Source organism: Tinamus guttatus, unplaced genomic scaffold (assembly GCF_059628265.1).
Source record: "Tinamus guttatus ecotype Peru unplaced genomic scaffold, ASM5962826v1 Tinamus_guttatus_pri_ptg000369l, whole genome shotgun sequence".
Classification (NCBI taxonomy): Eukaryota; Metazoa; Chordata; class Aves; order Tinamiformes; family Tinamidae; genus Tinamus; species Tinamus guttatus.
Genome location: NW_028288903.1, coordinates 802,798 through 824,499, shown reverse-complemented (window position 1 = coordinate 824,499; position 21,702 = coordinate 802,798). Strand labels below are relative to the sequence as shown.

At 36.7% G+C, this 21,702-nt stretch overlaps 1 protein-coding gene across 1 annotated transcript in view; it reads right to left on the bottom strand.

Annotated features, from left to right (window-relative positions):
* Window positions 1-21,702, bottom strand: part of GABRG3 (gamma-aminobutyric acid type A receptor subunit gamma3) — a 311,230-nt gene that overhangs the window by 25,013 nt on the left and 264,515 nt on the right. The gene's annotated exons all lie outside the window — the stretch shown is intronic.

Sequence of the window (21,702 nt, the reverse complement as noted above, 5' to 3'; positions counted from 1 at the left end):
TCAAACTCATAAACCTTCACTTTTTTATCACAAGTATTTCCTCCCTCTAGTTCAACTGGCAATGAACTTTTCTTTAACCTGACAATAACGTCATCTTGAACTATTAAAAATAGTATGAGAGTTTTAGCCCAAGTCTAGTGATATTTCTTTCCCTCATCTTTCTAGGGAATTACTTTTGCTTATTGATGAATTATCTTAATCTGATATGTAGCAGTACAAAATATTTTTATTACAGGAGAATAACATACACTGAATTTTTGAAGGAGCTCTTGTTAAGTTACACAGTCATAAAATCTCCCAGTGCTATCCCTCTTGAAAATGATAAAGTAGAACTGTTTTTGCAGAGCACCTTTCAAAAACACCTTTCAACCATTCCCTTCGATTTTTGGCAAGAGTCTATTGAGCTTTCTATGTGGTCCCTTTAATATCCAGAAAAGGATGAGGCACCATAAAGAACCGCAGAAAGAAGAAAGGAGGCCTTTCAAATTTTGAGGAGTAGGATGGGTAGGATAAGTGGTTTCATTCACAGTTCACAGTTGATTGTAAAAGGGAGCAGCTATAGTGCAGGAAGAGATCTACACCTATTGATGCCAGAAATTAATTAGTTTTTGGCAAACAAAACCCAGTTCTGTGTACTGACACCAGTGCACACTATGGATATATTTTTCAGAATCTAGTGTTTTCTTTGGTAATTACCTGATAGGCTTCTATTTGCCTGAACTACAATTTCCTATATAATTATGTAAAAATGAGTGAGGTTTTGAGGAATGGAGTAGTCTACCTTACTTCAACCCATGGCCCACTATGAATCATCTATCCAAAAGGGACTGTATAAGGAGATGTCAGATGTGCTCAAGCTACAAGGGAATATGACATGAATTCTAATTGTAACATTACAAAGTCTTTGTAAATTCAGCAGCTTCAGCCAACTATTTATAAGAGAAGGACAATTTTAGAATGGCTATATATAGAAGAGTCTATTAATTTTTTAACTACTTAATGAGTGTGCTGCTGTAGTAACTGAAGTTCCAAGCAGCACATAGAAGCAAAAAACAGAGCATGATTTAAAGTTCTTTTTTTTTTTTTCTTCCCAAAAGGTTTGTAAAACATTATTGTTTCCTCAATGCTCTGGCACCTGCGTGTGTTGTAGCTACACAAATGCCTGGCTAACCATGATGGACTGTCAGTCTCAGCGAACCTTCTGGTCTTAGTGATCACTTAGGACCATGGCTACTGAGCATCCTCAGTGTGCAAGGTCCCTCGTGATTGCATATGCTTCAAAGGGACACCTTTGGTGAGAGGTACTAGCTGTTGAAGACTCACTGCAGGCATGATAATTGATGTGGATGTAAAAGTAGTATGAACCCTGGTCTTAGACTGATCCTCAAGGCGTTACACAGATTGATTAATTTTCTCCTAAGTATATTTGTTTTACATATCCAAATAGCATTTGTCATTAGTGGTGATCTAATGAAAAGGGTATTGGGCCTACATGCTCAACATTTCTCTTAAATTAAGTCTTCCAAAGAAGAAAATGTAGCAGTATTTCCATTTGTGAAGGGCTTAGGCCTACAAAGATAAAGTGTGCAATGAGATAACAAAGGAGCAGTCAGAAATTTTCACTAAAGGTCTTAATTTAAACCTCTGGATTTTTTCTATAGCCAGCACTCTCTTTGCCGTGTCCTTTGTTGCCACAGGAGAAACAGCAAAGTGGTGAGAAAATACCATACACACAAAAGGCTGGAAAGAACTGGTTGGGAGATTGTTGACCCTGTGGGAAGCAAACTCAGTATATCCATAAATAGTTGCAATCCCAATGAAATAGCACATGCATATTTGCAATGTAAACACTTACATACAGAGCAGCCACCATATCTTACATTGAGTTGCTAATATTGTGTTACTTTGGTAACAATTGATTCTGGAAAAGGAGCATAAGCAAGTTTTTTCATATTTCCTTCCCAAAACATCTCTGATTTTTAGAAATTATCAGACTTACTGGAGATTGAAGTACCTTATAATCACAGATCAGTCATGGCTCTTAACAGTTATTTTCCATTATGTTTGGGATACAACCTGTCTGGAAAAGTGAACTTGAGCAAGTGCAGTGGTTGGATTTATTCTAAAGGCACCTGTTTACTGAATACTAGTGTTTGACTGCTCAGTGATTCGTTATTTACACAGTATTGAAGAGGGGCTCTAACCTACTTCGGTGTAGAGGTAAACTCACTTTAAAAAATGAGATGTCCGTTCTAGAACTGTGTTACTGCTACTCTTGCATTTACTGATGGCCTGACTAGGCCAGAATGCTCCATGTAAGGCTTAATAATAATAATAATAAAAAAAAAAAAAAAAAAAAAAAAAAACTATTTGGATGTTCAGATTAGTTTTCCATCATATTTTCCCTGCGTTTACACAGTCTGAGTCCTGATCACCAATAATTTTATTCTACACCTAGAACTTTACTGGGCATTACTGCATGCTTGTACCAGACTGTGCAGTGGTTTTGTGATAGGAATAATGTGAATAAGTGCACTTGTGCCCTAGGACAAGTATTGAGGTAAACCACCGTGTGGTTACGTATTTAGTCTCTTAAATTAGGTTTATATGGCACTGCCAATCAGTTATGGAAAACTTTGGGGGTTGGTACCTAAATGAATTGTTAATGAGACACTAATATCAGGTGTAACCTCCCTAAGCCATCGGAAAACTGTTAAAACTGAAGTGTTTGGAAGAATAAGTATTATTTGTAACGTAAGTAGGTAGTTTTTCCATTAATATTTACATATATTTTTTGAGATAAAGACAACAACTGATACATAGCAAATTGAAAATGACAAGTCACCTATGATCACTGCCTTGGATTTCTTTCTATTTGTAATTGCATTTGGTCAGCCTTTCCCTGACTGTTTGAGGATGTATTCATCCATGTGAATGTATTCAGAGCTGAATTTTGTCAATCAATACCTCAGCCTTGGTGCCTTTTTACCCTATAAACAAAGTTGTTCCATTGAACAACTGAGGAAGGTAAATAGCTTAGGTACCTATTTTTAGCACAAATCATAACTTAGTTTGATTTAAACTGTTATTTTTGGCAAGTATTTGAATTAAAGAGTGACATGAACTGTTTGCTTTGGTTATTTTGGAAATGTGGTATTGAAATTTCTTATTTAGCTAATCATTAAAATCAGTTAGCATTTTGATGAAGACAGTTAAATCTATGAATAACGTGGTCTTCTAAGTACTAGCCTGAGTAACTTATACTCTTGAAAGATAACTTCTCCTTCAGAAATGGTTTACATAATTAATAACCATGAAAACTCAGAAATGTCATATTCTTGTGACATTTTTATAATGCCATTTTTTGTATTGAATTATTTGTATTAACTGGATTTAATCAAACCCTGGATGACTTAATGTAGTAGACAGAACTATAAAACATTTCTGATATATTTCCATTGCTGCGAAAACCCATAAATGCAAAATATAACTCTTAAGACTGAAGCAATATATGAAGATAGAAGCTCAAGACTACAAGATTACAATTTGATTAAAACTTGGTGCCTATATTATTCCTTGACACTCCACCTCTTCAAACTTGCCATCAAGGACTTCAGCAATAACTGGCATTCTTACTTCATGAGTATGTATCTATCTACTTCACCTTTGAATAGATATCTCCACAACCCTTCAATAATTTAGATTAAGAAACAAACAAGCAAACAAACAAAAAATACAGTAAGGATTGTTCCTCATTGCAGACAGGCAATCAAGGATCTAGAGATTTAATCTGTATATAATATTTCTGATGTCTATAAAAATAGACTTGGATGCATAAACAATGAAAAGGTTCAAAGCTCTTGGGTCCAGAGCTTATAAGTGTCTCAAAGAAATAACAGGTAAACCCCTGTTCTCTAAATCTACCATGTTCTGCTTTCAATTGTCAGTTGTACATCTTGTTCCTTGAAGGGTTTTCTTGAGGAAAATTGCTGTTCTTTTACATTAGCCTGTCCAAGCAAATGAGGCTCTTCAGGTTCTACCTCATAGTGATTGTACAAGATAATTCTTTAAAAGTAGTTCATGTCAAAATGAGCAGACTGCAGTGTTAAAAGCTGAAACCTTTGTTTTTGATTCTTGTGTTCTGCAAGGTGTCTTTCAATACAGAGCAGCTCATTGTTAATGCAGACTGCTTTGATTTTCCCTGCACGAGCCTATCAAGTGTCACAAAGCCTAAAGTCTAGCCAACAGGGAATATTACCTTTTTGTTATTTGCCTCCAGATAACAGTGAATGACTGTGAATTTTGTTTGTTTATCTGTATGTGATAAAATGAGCAGTCTCCTTCCTTGAATTTCAGGCAAAGTTTGGTAGAGTTAATTGCCTATAGTAAATCAATCAACCTAACATTTCCCAATTAAGAAAAGAAAAAGTTCTTGTTGACATTTTTTTTTCTTTCTTTGCAGACTGTCCTGCAGCCCTATGGATGCTTGAACTGAGTGACTGAAACTGCCTATGATAATTTAGTCCCCAGCACTAGAAAAGAAAACACACATATTTTATGGAGTTCACAGGCATTTTGTTGACAGCAAATGAATGGTGTTATCTCCCTTCCAGTCTTTGAATGGCAATGCACTCTTTTCACCAAGCTTAATATATTTTCTCTTTCTTATATTCTGCTGATTCAGATAGTTTGGTCACTGGAATCTACCAGTTTCTCATCCTAGTTCTGGCTTCTTCTTCCTGCAGTCTCTGGCAGTTCCCCAGTCTTTTTAACATTGTACTGCTTCATTTCCTACTGCAAGACAGTTTTCTTGCCCAAGCTCCTGTGCTGATTTTAATTTGCCTGTCTTGCCATCTTCTAGCCTCATTTTTCCAATTTTTCCTTTCCCTAGGAACGAGTGTACTTGTCCAGCCAGTCCCAAACTCCCAATCCCAGCTTCCACTTTCTCACCACTTCCCTGCTCTGTCTTCTCCTAGAGGCTTTTAAGATTGTCTAATGAAACAATTAACGAAGTGTGAACACTAATGAGACAAAATCATCAAATGAGGCATGATTTTAGGGTAATTAATTTTTGACAAAACTATGGTCTGGAAGAAAGATTTCTTCTTCCTGGAGGACATTTTTCTCATTTCTCCTTCAGTGTGATGTCCTAACCTGAGGGACCCTGGCCTGGGTCCATGCACTTTTCAAACACAGAATGAAACAAGGTATTTTCTCTGGAAACTTGTCAGTCTAGATAGATTGATTAATTCTAAGCTATAAGTTCTTTCTTTTATGCTGTAACACCAAGGGGTCCTCATGCAGAAAGAGTGAGACCTTTTAAACTTAACTACCTATCTTTCTCAAAATCAGAATAATTTTATTTCCATATTTTTGTATTATTTCAACTCTTCCATGTTTTATTTATGTAATGAAATCTTTTGGAAGCATAAATTCTTTCTTTGCTCATGTGCTTTGGATAAGTAGTGACTAAACTTTAAATGGAATACCTAAATGGCAGAAACTGCTCAAAAGCTAGCTACTTAAATGCACAGGCCGAGAATCGGTCAAAGTCTATAGAAATGGCATGGCATGTCAGTCTGTTTTACATTGTTTTACTACGTATTTTGAGAAAAAGGGAAAGGAGGACTAGATCTCTTCTGGACGCTTCACTTACGCAGTCAGTATGACTTGCAGATAATCTCCAAGTGCTTAAGCATTTTCTCTATAAGGTTATATCAGGTTTTAATGATGTTTGGATGACTGAACACATTTGATTGATTAATAAAATTGCTGCTTTTCATTATTAATGCTAAGGTTGTCAACATAGTAAAACTCTGAATTGGAAAATCAAAGCTAGAAATTTTCAGAGATCCTGTAATCCTAATGCTTGGGGCTGAATTTACATGGAAACGCAGAGGGAGAAAACTACTCTTTCTTGAAAGGAAACAGTGCATGTTTAATTCCACAGACACTGTTACAAAGAGGTATTTTTAAAGCATATTTAACTGGATCTTGATGCAAGCCTCAGAGTTTATTTATTTCAGCTGAACAAGTAAATCTTCCCTCTTTCTTTCTTCCCTAGATTTCTTCTTTCATTCTTTAGGTCTGTAAATCATTAGGCATTGCTTTCTACAGTGATAAAAGTGGCATAAGTATATCCATAGCAGGAAATAAAAACATAAAATTCAAATATACTTTAAAATATTGAGGTTGAATCCCTATTGTCTCACTTTTTTATCAAGTAAGGCAAATTTGGACAAAATAATTTAAAATATTATAATTATTTTTATATTCACTTTACACTGGAGGAGGTGACTGCATTAGTCTGAAGAAAAAAAGACCATCAGTACCCCTGTCTCCTCTGTCTGTCTGTCCCTGTTTCCCTGGCTTTATTAGTCTTTCTGTAACATGTATCTATTTATCCATCAATCCCTTCTAGGGATTCTCTACTCCCTAAAAGTAGAGAGACAGGACCAACATATAGGACAATGTACCTCTTAGGCATTTTGTCAAAACAATTTTACAGCATGAAAAGATACTCACCCTTTAAATATATCTTGGACATTTTAAGAGTGGAACTAGTATGAAACTGGCCAAAGTAGAGACAATCCAGCATTTCCAAACACATCTGAACCAGAACATGATAAGTGATGTCTACTATTTACAATGTCTCCGTGGTGTTTTCATCCCATGTGAGGGGCTATAAGCTTTTATTGAGCCACATCACATGATGAAAATTTTAAGACTGTACTTAAGAAATGTGCTTGTCTAAAGAAGACTTCACCTTCACCTCCTGTGAAGCATTCTCAAACTAACCCTGAGTTCTGGCAAATGAAGTTATTTGTTTAGTGTTTGCAAAATAGGTTCAATGACTAATCTAACCATACAATTATTAAAAAGAAATGTTTTTATGAAATATTATCTAAAGCTGCATTATGTTTCTCATCTCGATAACAGCTTTCCTAAAAGAGATAAAAATGAATGACTTTCAGAACAAAATAAAAACAAGATAACAAGAATGACAAAATTCTTTTAATGTGCATGAACTGCATGAATCAAAAACATGAACACAGTGAAAAAATATTCAATATAATTTTTTCTTATTCAGTTCCACTCTGGAATGACTTATGGCTCCTATACTTACAGAAATTCAAATGAGAAGATATTAGGTGAAGGCATTTCTGAAATACAGAAGGTAACATCGTTGTCACTGCCATCAGAATAGCTTTCTGAGGAAAGCTGAATATTATGCCACCATCTTACATGTACTGAGTGGCATCAAGTAATAATTTTTTAGAAAAAGAGCTTACAATAAGTAAACAAGGATTTCTTTTTTTCTTTCTTTCTTTTTTTTTTTTTCTGAGACAGTATCAATTATTAAAGAAATGACCAAAAACTATATTTAGAGTGGTACAAAATCTTAATGAAGTCAAATGGATCTTTCCTCAAAAAAATGATGATTTTCATTCTTCAACATTCTCTTTTAAGCAGTGAACTGGTCTCTAACTCTAATTAAATATGCAAGGTCATGTTTACAATAAATTATTATTTCCAGAAGCTAAAGTGTTTGAGATGCCTTTTTTTTTTTTTTTTTTTCCTATCAATTCTTTTAAACACCTATGGAAGCAGTGGAAGAAAATAGGCATTTATTTAGGAATTTTGTAAAAGCAATGTTCAACTGTAAGTGTTCCTTTATGCACAAGTCACCTTACAATGAAACACTTAAGGTACTAGTATGCTTGGGAAGTGTTTGAGAATGTTAGAGGTTTTTTTTCCTAAAGTAAGAACTGGGTGCACAATAGTTGGCAGAAGTGCTCCTGTTTTAGAAAGAGTTTGAGAATAGGTTAAAAATAGGTATATGAGAAATAAGGAAAAAAGCAATGAAAAAAGCTTTGTTTTTTGCTGTGATTTCTAAACTTCTCATCAGCAGTTCCATTGTTTCAAGAAGTTTTATTTCTTTTTTTTTTTTTTTTCTTTCTGTGAAGTAGTCAATTCTTGCACAAAGGAATCAAGCCTGTTTAAGACACAGTTTTGTCTTAAGCCTGTGACAATAGAAGCACATTTAATACATTTTAAGAAATCATTCATGTCCAGGTGATAGAATGCTTATTAGCATCCTGTTGTAATCCAGTTGTCAGCACATCTCATTGTACATCTATTTTTTTAAAGCATTATGTTGGAGGCAGGGATAAACCATCATTTGGAATGGGCCTGGGCATTCAATGAGTTATGCCCCTGCTGCTGAGCAAAAGGAACTGCTGTTATCTCAGGCAACATGACTAAAACCAATATTTCTACACCTGTAAACGGTGGTGTAAAGTATCAAGACTGAAACAGCTGCCAGATATCTAATATGCTATTAGAGGGAAATAAAGTTCATCTCTGCACTCTTACTAGTGTTCCTTGAGAGAGACTTGGAGGAATTTTTGTGCACCCATGGTTGAGAATATTCATCCAGAACATGCTTCATTAAAGAATGGATATTCTCATCTTACTAGACAGCCTCCTTTTCATCTTCCTGCGTTGTCAAGGAAAAGAAATGAATGTTTCTGATGGAACAGAAGTCCCAAAAACAAATACAACTTGGAGACAGCTTGGGTTGAAAGTGAATTGCAGATGCAATTTAGATTCCAGATGATTAAACCAGGGGTGATCTGGATTTCAGAGTCTGCCCAGGTGGTCCTTCCATGTACTTTGGAGACAAGGACTACTGTTTTTTTCTTGAAGTGCTGCTCAGGATGTGCCCTTAGGAGATAATCTGTGTATTGAGATAAATGACAAGAAGCTACAATAAGGTTTGTTCACATTTGAATGCACTTCTTTGTCCTGGCAATGCCTATCGAGTTTTCTTCTTTTCCTTTAGGAAGCAGTTAGAAAAATAGACAGACACATTCACTGCTATCGGAGGAACTAAAGAATAAGAATAAAGTGGAGAGTTTGGAATAGGAGTCTATAAGTTGATATTACTACAACAGATACTTGACCCAAAGTTTTATATTGATAGACAATTATCTGGGAGCAACAGATTGGGAGTATACAGACATTAACTAAACTGAGAGAAATTCAAATCTAGGTGGACTAAGAGACATATTAAAACTATTATCCTCAATTCCGACTTGTTTGACAGAATTTGCCTAGTTTTGCACTATTTTGATAAGTGTCCACCTGCAGAAGGAAGATGTATAGAGATTTCAAGATATTTTTAACAATTTTATGTGCTCTGTAGCAGCCTGTATCTAGTAAACAAGGTGTAAGAAGCATAGATTTTTTCTCTTCGAGCTACTTTACAGTTCTTCTGTGATTCTGCTGCTTCACTTCACTAGAAGACCATCTATTCTGAACCAGCAATACTGCAGGAATAATTTGACACACTGTTTAATAACAGACAAAAGATATGCCTGAAGCCATGGACATGAAGAACATAAAACTCTTGAGATATTTTTCTACTCTAACTGCTTTTACTGTCTGAAATTAACTTCAATAGTTTCCCGAATTAATTGCGGGTGGCGGGTCATACTTCATAGATGAAAATCTTTATACTTATATAAAAATAAGCTGCTCTCCTTACGTACAACAACCTGCATGGTTTGGTTTTGGTTTGGTTATTTGCCAAGACAAACATGAAAGATCTGAACAAGTGAAAAGGAGTTTACCGCAATGGCAGGCACTGAAAACAATAAAGACAGAGGTAGCTGCAGATCATTTCTGCTCAAGAAAGATAAGGTAGATGGGATTATGAAACCGTGGCATTAGGGAGGAACCTACATCTTTAATGGTAATACTATAAAAAACAGGGAAGGGGTTTTGAAGAGAGGGTTAGAACAAAATGTCACGCTAACTATTTTGCAAAATTCAGTTTTTTTTGTTGTTGTTGTTTTTGTTTTTATAGAAGGGGTTTGGGATAGAATAATCCATTTTGGTGTCTTCTGCCAAGTTTATTTTTAAAATACTTCAATGTAGGGTTCACTTTAGGTTCTCTACTGGATGCTGTGAAAGCCCTGGCCATGATAGGCTTCCTTACATTTCAGGAACACTATCTCATATTATCCTACAGCATTAGTATGCTTGCATCAGCTAGAAGTTTTGGAAATTTCCTAGACACATATTCCTGTAATGTACTATTTCAATAGATATCTCAGGGAATATCAGGCTCTGTGGCAGATTATAGAAAGCAGCATATTGGCTTCTGTAGGTGTTGGATCAAACCAACATCAAAAAACTAATCATAGAAGAGATGTTGGTTCTTGTCAGTATAACTAGGAAACAAGAAGTGTTGACTGCAGTGGAATTGTTATTATGAACAGGACCTGAATGTTGTGAATAACGGCTGCGGAAAATGGTCCTAAAGGCAAAGAGCTACCATGAGCTCACAGTTGAGAATCTGTGAATATGAATTCAGTGTCAAAAAGTAAATGCTAATTTTAGAGAAGCCTTGCCAGTACATAACTAATCTGTGCACTTCTTACAAACTATGATAAATTAAAATTTTAAGAGATCCTCAGCACCTTTATGCTACATGTGAATAGTCATCCAATTTTCTATCTTTAAATTCTCATTAAGATTATCAGTTCATTAATAAAAGAAAATATAAAATTTCCTTTGCAATGCTGTCAATTCTAAATTAAGCACAATTGTTGCTTCTGAAAGAGGTTGAGATAACATTGTAACAACCTTGGGCAAAGGGCAAACCTTTACGGCTTGCATTAATACACACTTTTGATTGAGCCAGCTATAAATCATTAATGCAATGATGGAATGACACATTAAGTAGGAATAAAAGCCAGAGGTGCTAGGATAGTAAGTGGCTAGAAACTCATTCTCATGCAAAGAGGTTCACAGTTTTATATAATGTCTTTCCGACCCCGTTACTGTCATATTAATATCAGAAACTGTGTCATCAATCTATGTGCTCTACCAAAGAGCCACAACACTTACTTCTCAGAGCTGAGCCTAGATATTCTCATTGCATACCTTTTTAAGAGTAAATACAGTTATTATTTCAAACCTGCTTGTATTTTGTTTATTAAGGACATTTGTAAAGACCATTAAGGACATGCTCACTGAAATTATGGTGTCTCTTTTGTGGAAATGCTTCCCTCTCTTCTTGGTGCTCTTGCCACTACAGAAAGCACATTACTGCCTTAATATACAGAGTATACATCCAAGAGTTGCACCTCTGAGGACTTTGGTATCATGTATCCATCAATATACTTCTCCCTTTGAGTTGCCTGGCCACCCAGGTACCCAGAGAACCAACTTTGTCTCTGTGGTAACTGGAGGGAGCTGGGATACCAAATGAGTCAGAAAAAAATCAGATGAGATGAAGCAGTTGCCAGGAAGTTCTCCATTGCTATGATTACTCAACTCTGAAATTTCTTTTGAAGTGAGGAAACTTTTATCTTCTTTTTCTACCAAAAGTGTAGACAACAGTAGCCTTCTGCTTTTTACATTACATTCTAATAGTTAAAGCAATTGGCCAGGAGTGAGACCAAAGTCCTTCCCAAGTGAGCAATCTGGCTAGTGTTCAGGCTAAATTCTGAGCTAGGCTCATAAAGCTCCTGATATTGCTATTAAATACTCAGTCATTCCTTCAAGCTCAGAGGAGTGCCCAAGTCAACAACCCTAAGCTCTGGTTTATGGTTATAGGAGAACAAAGTCACTCTCAGATTCCTTCTTGCCGCATGAATTTTCCTGGAATAGAAAATACTTTCAGCAAAAAGGAGTAAGAGATCAGGACTAGAAAACAAAAAGGAGTTTTGTATGTATTTTGTATTATGACATTTCAAATGGATCAGTGACTTACTTAAAATATTAATTCAAGAGCCTCATAAAGGTAGATACATATGAATCTAGCAAAATATGTCACTATCAAATAATAAAAAAAAAAGGCAGACAAAACAGAGACAATGAAAACAGACTTTTTAGCACATTTCACCCAATGTGAAAATTTCATCCTTAAAAAGGAGAGCTTAAAATGCAGGTAATACAGGAAAAAGATCTCCATAGGGATTTTCCCTTAAAAATAGATTGGAGAAAACAGGGAAAAACACTGAAAACATGTCTGTAAGACTTTCAATACTTATTTTTTTTCCTTTGCTTCTACCCAGAAGCTTTCCTTTATTTCTAATCTCTCTCCTCAGTATCAGCAGTAAAGGCCTATGTAAAGGTCACTAAGCAATTGTCTCCCCAAGACCAAGAATGGAATCAATTATATATGAAGTTAGGCCAAACACACAAAATATGCATAGGAAAAATATCCTCTCCACTCCTCCAGTGCTAATAATGTTTTGTATTATTCATAAAGAGAAGAAGAAAGGTGTTCCTAGAGCATATTACATTTTGTCTGACAGTCTCCTGTAAAGCTAAACTTTCTTATTTGTTATTGACTGAACAATTATTTACTTAGAACTGTAGTTTAAAAGAAAATTTCAAGCTACTATATTTCAGCATTAATAGAAAAGTTTAATTAGCTGCAATATGCTATTGGTAAGTTAAAACTCACTCTACTTTTGTTAGCTATTTTCGTAGCAAGACCATCAAGTCCATGCTGAACTTGCATGGCAGTTTAAAAGTTTTGATTCTCATAAGCGTAAATCAAACTCATAACCAATGTATGAAAAGAGTGCCCTTTAATAGCCATATTTTTAGTAATCATGTGGCTAATGATCAGAATATATCATAAGAAGCTTGGAATAACATGGCAGGATGAATTTCTGTTAAAATAAAAATGAATGCACCTTTCAGGAAGACTATGAATTATTGAAAATATCACTTCAGGGTGGTTATCATTTGACAAGTGAATATCTTTTAAATATCAATAGAACCACTATTGATTATCTCTGCTAAACTGAGATTTGATTTATGGCAAAATCTGTATCAGAGATAAAAACTCTGTCAACAAAAAGATTATTGCTAAATCTTTGTATAAACAAGCTTCTTTTCTCCTTTCTCATGAATTAATGTCTACTGTCAGAAGGGAAGTCTTAGAATATTCCCTCATTCCACATATGATTACAGTGGCATGGATTTTCAGTATTAATCTCTTCCTCTGAAATCAGCAGGAAAAGTGTCAGCCAAACAACAATAGCAAATTTAAATCCAGGCTTTATATTTGAACCCACACACAAAGTAATTTTAAGCTCTATAAAAAATTCTGGCTTTAAAGGTCTTATTGAGGTGATATTTCATGATGAAGTGTGAGAAAGGAACAGGGTAAAATAAGATAGTAAATTAATTATGTATGCTATGGATCAACTCTGTGGGTCAGTACTAAATATTATTTTCAACCTATTTGAATTCTTAAAGGGGATTTTGTGTTCTTGCGGTGGTTCTGATGAATTTCATTACAAATCTGTGGAGAAAGCTGCAAATAAGTAGCTCAGTTGGTGCATACGTCTCTGTCAAGGTAGTAAGTAGAGGTATCTTCAGCACCAGAGCTGGAGAATTGAGCGAGAAGGGTTTCAAAGAGGGCTTTCCAAACAGTTGTTTGCTGGAACTGAAAGGGATGAAGGATCACAGATCCATTCAGGCAGAAGACTTTTTCAATAGTCTGAGAAGACTGTATGTGTAGGTATTTGTGCAGGTAAGGGGAGAAAACAGAGATGGGAATAGCAAAGTCAAGTGTCTATCATCTATAAAAATAAAATATACTCAGCTTGACTCAACACAAGATTTTAGCTCAAGCACTAATTTCTTAAGAAGCTGGGAGTATAAATGTCAGAAACATAATTTTTGTAAGCTAAAACCTGATGAACTGTGGGAACATAAGCGAATACAGTTTGTATGTTTGCACAGTCTAACAAACAGACCCCAAATATCTCCAAGGACAGCTGGGAGAATATTTACATCCACTTAATGCAAAGAAAGACTGCAGAACTCTGAGCATGGGTAATAACTAGCAGAAGTTCGGAGGAGATGTGGAACAGAGCAGCCACAGAGCCAAGCAATAGAGCACTTTCCCATCAAAGCATTCACTGTACTGTCTCTCGGTGGAGTCAGACATTTTCCGCATACAGATGCTTATACACAGAAGACCATGTCTGGTACTACCCGAAACCAGTTTCTCAGCTGCTGGAGTCCAGAGCTGCAACTCTACTTGTATTAAGTTTTTTTTAAAAAAATCTGTTATCTTTCTCCCTTTCTGCACTTAACATTCATAGTCAGGCAGGATACAAAAAAAAAAAAAAAAAGGCAAATAAATAGTCACATATTTTAAACTTATAGTCTTTGTTCAAAAATAGCTTGCGTTTCTTCTTTAAAGTGATATATACAGAGTTCCCAAGAAAGAGATATACTCAAGCCATAGGTTAGAGAGAGCTTATAAACAAAGTTCCTCTGTAAACAAAAGCATCAGTAAAATAAAGTCCTCTGCCAGACTTCTTCTTCCCTGGTAGTAGTTGCCGAATCCCATATATGACTTAGCAGACACCTGGGAGAGTTTCCCCAAACTTGCCAGCTACCCTTCCCCTCACCCAGATCTCCAAACCAGGCTTTCTGCAGGACCAGGACTGAGGGATGTTCCCATGCAAGAAAGATGGGCTTTTCTGTGGCATGATGAAAGAGGAGAGAGCATTACCTGGAGCCCCCAAACCCCAAACTAGGTGATTTTTGAAAGCTTTAAACCAAAGTTTAGCCAGCCACTTCATATTAATTTGAGATTGTGCAATATCCTAGCCAAAGGAGGACAAGCCTATGCAATGTAAAGTAAGTAAAAATAGGTACTATTATCAAATGATACAGCACATTTATATGAGTCTTCGCCTATCTGCTTCAAAATGGCATGTGAAAAATGGTAAGTCTAAGCAGCCGTCAACAGAGGTAATGTGTGCCGGATCCCGCTGAATTTGGTCTTTGAGAAAAAAAAAAAGAAACCACAAACACACATTTGTCCTGGGAGAGATACAAAGATGACATGTGCTCTCTGATATGTCACCAGAACACAGTGGGACATTAAAAAATGTCAGCAACATTTAAAAACTAGAAGGGCTCCATGAATATTCGTTAAGTAAATGCCTTCAGATCAGGCAGACAGTACAGAAGAGGATGTGCCTGAATTTGATCTTTAAAAGCAAAGACAGATAGAATCATAGACAAAAACTATGGCATTTTACACATCCTTTTCTACTCATCTCCAGAGCCCTGAGTGCACCAACAGGCTCCAACTGCCCTAATCAACCTCTAGCCATCCTGTAAGCCTCCCTTGCCCCCTATTCCTCACACTGAGGGGTTTAACCGCCTGTGCTCAACTCTGATATGGCACAGTTGGGAAACCTTAGCCACACAGCCGGAAAAACAGCTAAGTTGTGAGCAAGAGCTGGGAGAAGGTACCCCTGGGCACATTCCAGATGAAGCCACATCCTCCTCATCCTGCTCCTGCTTTCCCTTGGACCTTGCCTGAGCTATGTTGCAGGTATGCCACACTTGGCCTTCCTGTTGCTGATCCTGATCCTGGCCAGTTTGACTTCCAGACCGGAGCGTACTCATTCCTCATGAGAGCAGACCTGCCTGGTGATCCCTGACCACTGTCAGAATCTGTGACAATCACTGGGCCAGCCTTGCTCGTTTTGTTTGGGTGAGGTAGGTCTATGTCCCAGGTCAGTAAAGTCATTGTCAACATCTACCTGGTTGTCACCCAAGCCCACTCTAGCTCCTCCTGAGACTCATAATTCAAATTATCCACATGACTCAGGAATGGTTGTAGAGACTGCAATCTGCAATTTGAAAAGACTGTGCTCACATGCTCATCTTAGAGGTCCAAGCATGACTTCAGTCCTATGGAGAACCAGTCCTCCATCCCAGACTATCTTAATACCCCAGTCTTTGGGCTCGTGTTCCTGAGTTCCAAGTAAGGCTGATTATTCTCTATATAAGTAGCTCAGTTTGCCGTGGTTTCCAGAGAAGGACTTTGATGCTAAATTAAGCAGCTGTGAGAGCCTAAGCTAGCAGTTCTAATAATTTAGCAGTTCTAATAATTTCATTTTTCTGTTTATATCACTTCAGCAATTTTAATAATTTTATTGTCACCTCTTTAGCTTGGTATGGAGTTGTACATGGCATTTGGAAATAAATAGAAATGAATTGCAGAACCTTTCCTGAAAAGATATTTTCATAGTTATTAATATCTGTGTTCCACCAAGCACAATAAGTATTTTGCCAACTGTGAATCATAGAATGCTTGAGGTTGGAAGGGACATCTAGAGGTCATCTAGTCCAACAAGCCAGAAAGCCACAGAATAAAGCCATGGGGAAAGAATCTATATAAAATATCTATATTGAAAAAGATAACGTGATTTACTATAGTCTCAACTTAAAGAAAAAAGCACTCTATGTGGCACTTACTTACAAAACACCAGTCACTCATATATATTTGAGTCCTGTGTTTGCTCTCCATTCTGCCATGCAGGTTCTCCATCAGTGGTGGTTTGGTTAAATATTACAGCCGCTTTCCAAACTTGTTTGTTAAATAACTTCCCATCTCCCTTCCCAGGAGTTGTGGAGCCTGCACTCAGCTCAGTCAGCAGTCCCTCCTCCTGCTCTCCCGTGTGTGCCTTGCTCATGGTGTCCCAGCCCAGCTCAGGCTTTCCTGGCACTGCCAGTGTCCCTCATCACTTTGCAGGCACCCCACCACATGCTGATAACCCCTCCATAACACATCTTTGAGCCTGTGTGTTGCTCTGCTTTCTTTGGTTAGGGAAAAGACTGCCTTGTCATTCTCCTTGCCTTGATAAAGGCCTGTTACCCCTTTTCGGGAGGTGGGCACTGCAGTTTGGTTGCCAGAATCCCCAGGATCAAGTCCATCTCTAGTTTATTAACATGCGATCACTTAAACTCTGATTGCATATACTCTATGTACCTACAGTTAAGGAAGTGGGAAGCAGATAACAGCAAAAAGTGAGCAGAAGTGTTGATTTTGAGAATGTTTCGAAAACACAGCTGTTCTTTGATATCCTTGCACAGAAGCTTGATAGCTGAAAACATTTTCCTCAGTTTTTTCGGTACCCCTGATAAATCCCAGGGAGGGTGTTAGTCTTGTAACAGAGCTGAGAATCACTTGAATGTCTGCCTCCCTCTGAGCTATCCCTTCTCCATGGGGGCTCCTGCAGCGAAACCAGACCTCCTCAAAAAACTGTGTCTATTCCTCCCTTTCTCCTGCTCAGAGCTATTTATGATGTAGCTCTTGGCATACCAACACTTGCTTCCTTGTTTCTAAAGTGTTTTTTGCTTGCCATTTATCAAGTCCCCTCCAAAAGAGTATGTATTTTAAAATGTGTTATTACTAGCATTAGACAACATGTTATCCCAAAGAGCTTTGATCTGAATCAGTAACAACAGATACTGACCTTGCTTTGCTGCCCTGTGATATCAGACTGACAGCTGAGGTATTTGCTGAGAGAGCAATTTCAAAATATAAAGCAGAATTTGGAAGCTGTATGGCAGGCATACTCTACTAATCATCGTCGATCCAATGTACAAAAAAAGTGTACTTTTTATGTTAGCAATTGTGGCTATTTATTGGGAATATGTATTGATACTTATGGAGCTACTCAGGATGTATGAAATGGTCCTTGCTTTGTATATTTATATACCTTTCATTTTAATTCTCATTTATTAAAGATTTTAAATAGGGCATTTTTATGGGGTTTTGTATTTCTAATGAATTAGCTTGAACTGATGTATGCAAAGGCTTCTTTGGACTGCACAAAAGTCTAAGGATAAAGGCAGATGAAGAAGCACATAAATAGAACCTGTGTGAGATGAAGATGTTTTTGAGTAAATGAAAATTAAATTCAGTAGCTACAAGGTCATTATGTTTAGCTAGCAGTGTTATAAGTAGAGTGGTTTTAAAAAGCATAAATAAGCTTTACTGGGGCATATGTTAGCAGAAAAGTGCTAAGCAACACTACAGCTTTCTCCACGAGTGTTGCTCATGGATTCCTTCATGATTCTGCTTCTCTTCGGACAACTCTATTTGAAAAGACTGGGATTCAGAAACCTGAAGTTCACTGCAAAAATACAGAGCACTTTTAAGCGTGGTATTCTCTCTCTCTTTTTCTTCTCTTGCTCATCTTCCTTCTCTTGATTTAGCTATAATTTTAAAATTTCAGATTTGCAGAATATTTTCAGAATATGCAGTTTCTCCATTATTCACAGCTCACTCTCTGGCGGCTTAGTTGTATTCCCTCTATTTTAATTATCTTTTTCAGACTTGACATTATAGCAAGAAAAATAGCACCTTGCTAGATGGCAATATGTAATTTCTTCTTGTGGATTAGTTTGATATCACCTAAGAGTGAGACATTTCCTAGGCTATAGTCCCCCCAAAAGTGCATGTCCACAGAAACAGCACAGTGATCTCTGCTGTGTATCTCATATTCTTACCATATACAATATATTTATCTGGTTATGTTTGTATCTTAGCATGAAATATAAAAAAGTGTTCCAAAGAAAAAGTTGATTATCTTTTCCTAATAGATAAAAAAATCCTTTATTTGGCTTCTAGATTGTTTTAGCAGAAGGTTAGCCTTATTGTGAGAACAAGCCACCACTTGCATAAAGCAGATGTTCTCATATTGCATAGATTCAAAAATACAGTCTTTGTGACAGTTACCTTCCTACTTGCATAGCTCTGAAATTGACTTGTATTAGCAGAAAAGTTATTTAGACACTAAAAAAAAAACAGACTGAAAGAAATACTGTAATAATATCAATTATCAGAACTCAGCTGTGTACCTAATCTGGTCCTTTCATAGTGAAAATGACCACCAAGGAATGGCTTGTGCACATGCAGAAAGAACAGCAGCATGTTACTGCGTTGTCAGTATGAACTGTCTTCATTTTAACTGAAATTCTGCTGAAAAGGAGCTAAAAAGGGGAAATTTGAATAAGATGCAGGTAACACTGGCAGCTCTCATTTTACAGATGAACACACACTTCAGTGAAAGGTAGGAAAGGTAGTAATGTCATAAACCAGCAGTAATATATATATTAGAAGTAAAGAAGACATTGGGTTATTGAATCCATCTCCTGATAGAACAAGACTGTTCCCTCCAGTACATTTTCTCATACATTGTCTAGCCTACTTTTAAACGCCCCATATAATGGTAGTTTCCATAATTTCCCTTGAGAGGAGCAGATGATAGTTCAGTACTTTTCTCTTCTCAGGAAGCTTCTGTTGATATTCAGCCTGCTTTCCTTTGCTTTACTTCATCTCATTACTCTGAATTATTCCCTGTGTAGCACTCTAAATGATGATGTTCTTTCTTTCCATTTGAAGTATGCAAAATGATCAAGAATGGTGGACTCCCAGGTGGCTCGGAGAGGCTCCACATGCAGTTCAGGGCTAGATCCTGGCCAGTGGCCACTTCAGGAAGCAGCCTGAAGGCAGCATGATTGCACTGACTGCCCATACTCATATCCATAGTGTCTTAGGGGCACTCTCCCTATCCCTGTGTTTTTTGAGCACATATGCCTCAGACCTGCCATGACAGAACCTAGCATCTCATTTTTGACTGCCTTTAGCTCTTTGGCAAAGGAGATGCAATATATGCAGGTAAGAGAGGCAGTTTCCCTTTACCAACCTGGTCCTCAATGTGTGAAGAAACAATCTAGGGTGGACCCAGAGGCAGAAACTCTCAAACTTTTTCAATAGCACTACATTTCTTCTGCCATGTGCCACAGCATGGCTGCCCTTGTATCTTGCCTGTAGGCACATGCCTATGTGCTTACAGCAGGATGCTGCAGAATTATCTTTGCTCATTCCCTCCATTTTTGGAATCCTTGCCCTACAGCATGGAGCATATTTAACATTTTTCAATGTATTAGCTGGTTTTCCTTTGCCCCGTCCCTAGGCTTGCTCCTGACAGTAAATAAATGGTTGTTCAGTATACTTGGCCTTGAAAGTACCTTAAAATATAATGCACATACAGCCAGAGGGTCTCTTCTATACAAATTCAGACTCATGTCAAAACTCAGGGTTTTGTTTTTGACATCTTTAATATATTTGCTCACTCCTAGAGACTCCCTTCTCAGCCATCTACTGGCCAGAAAAAAGGTGTCGTATGTGAAGCTCATTTTTTTGCGTAATAACACAAATGAGTGTCTGACCTATACATTTCATATCATTTCTTCCAAGGTAGTTTTCACAGCCTCCTCATAATGTTATTATTCATTATTTGAATAAACTCAATTTTGCCAACAACTGTGTGATACTAGGATGCCTCTAGGAGAATATAAATATCTTGCTGACTCCAGTAGACATAGTTTAACGATGCATTTGGGTTTTGCAGTCACATACTTGGGTGAATAGAAGCAGCAATGGCAATAGGATGAAAAGCTCACTCATCTTAATTGGAACTTGGCACACAGCAAAAAGAGCATAGGAAATATTTTCTCTGCCCATTCCATATTAACTATTTGCCAACTTGAACGAGTCCACTGTAGAGGTGATTTTGTCCTATGCAAAGAAAAAGGTTAATAGATCTATTTTACAAGGACACTACCAGCATCTCAGTATGGCTGACCATACACACACATATTGACCGATTTGGTATTTTGTACTTTTATGCACCACCTCCTAGTTCAACATATGGTTAACACAGCTGAACAATTTTTATAAACATTCCTTAGAAAACTGCTTTCCCAAGAAACTTACAGGCTACAAGGACTTGTATTCATAACAGAACTTTTCCATGTGCTCTGTAGTACTTTCCTCTGAGCAGCTATGCACCCCAAAGATTCACTAAAGCTTTAGTGTCATTTAATTAAACGAAGTAGCCTTCCAGTCCTGATATTACATTACAGATGTAATGCACGGGCCACAATCCAACAGCAGCAGTTTCAGAGATTAGTAAATTCATTTTAAAATTCATCTTATTTATTTTATTTGTTTTTATCCTCATGAAAGAATAACTTATCTGTACATAATAAAAAAAAATCAAGAATTCACCACCAGTTAATGTTAAAGCAGAAGATTGCTTCTAGCACTCTGGCCAGGAGAAGACTTATCAAATGATAATGATGGAGTTTACCTCAGAGACAGAATAATTATGGACTTTTAATTCAGACTCAAATATAATATTTAGCTATTGTTTGATTTTTATTAGAATTTATCCATTGAGTGATTCACTTTTTACACCACATAAAATGTAACTTTTCAGCTTAAATAATCTATCCTATTTATACACATATTCCCAATGTTGCTCTTATTATAGCAAAGAATAAGTCTCTTAAAGAAATAAAATAGATATCATTATATTCTAATTACAATCAGCTGGTAAAGTCACTTGAAAATGCATTTGTAAGCTGAGAGATTGTGCCTTTAAAATATTAAAAAAAAAAAACCCTAAGCCTGTGGCTGAATGATTAACTGCTCATGAAAGTGTCCATCTTCATTAGCCCAACCAGTATGCTCTGGGTAAGGCAAAAGTAATTGTTGCAGCTCAAAATCTTTCTTTTCAATTATGAATAAAACATAAGTCTCAAAAAGGGATTGCTTAGTTCAATTACCTGAGGAACAAGAATCATGCAGTAACTTCCAGTATATTACAAACAGCTATGTCCATTTTATTCATCATTTTGTTAAATTACAAAGAGAGCAGAGAGAGGGAGAGAAAAAAAAAAAGTTTCCCAAATTCCAGACCAAGTCTATAGTTTTCAAGTCTGCACTTCAACTGTTTTTATATGAACAGGGGTACATATTGCAATCAAACTAAACTAGAATGA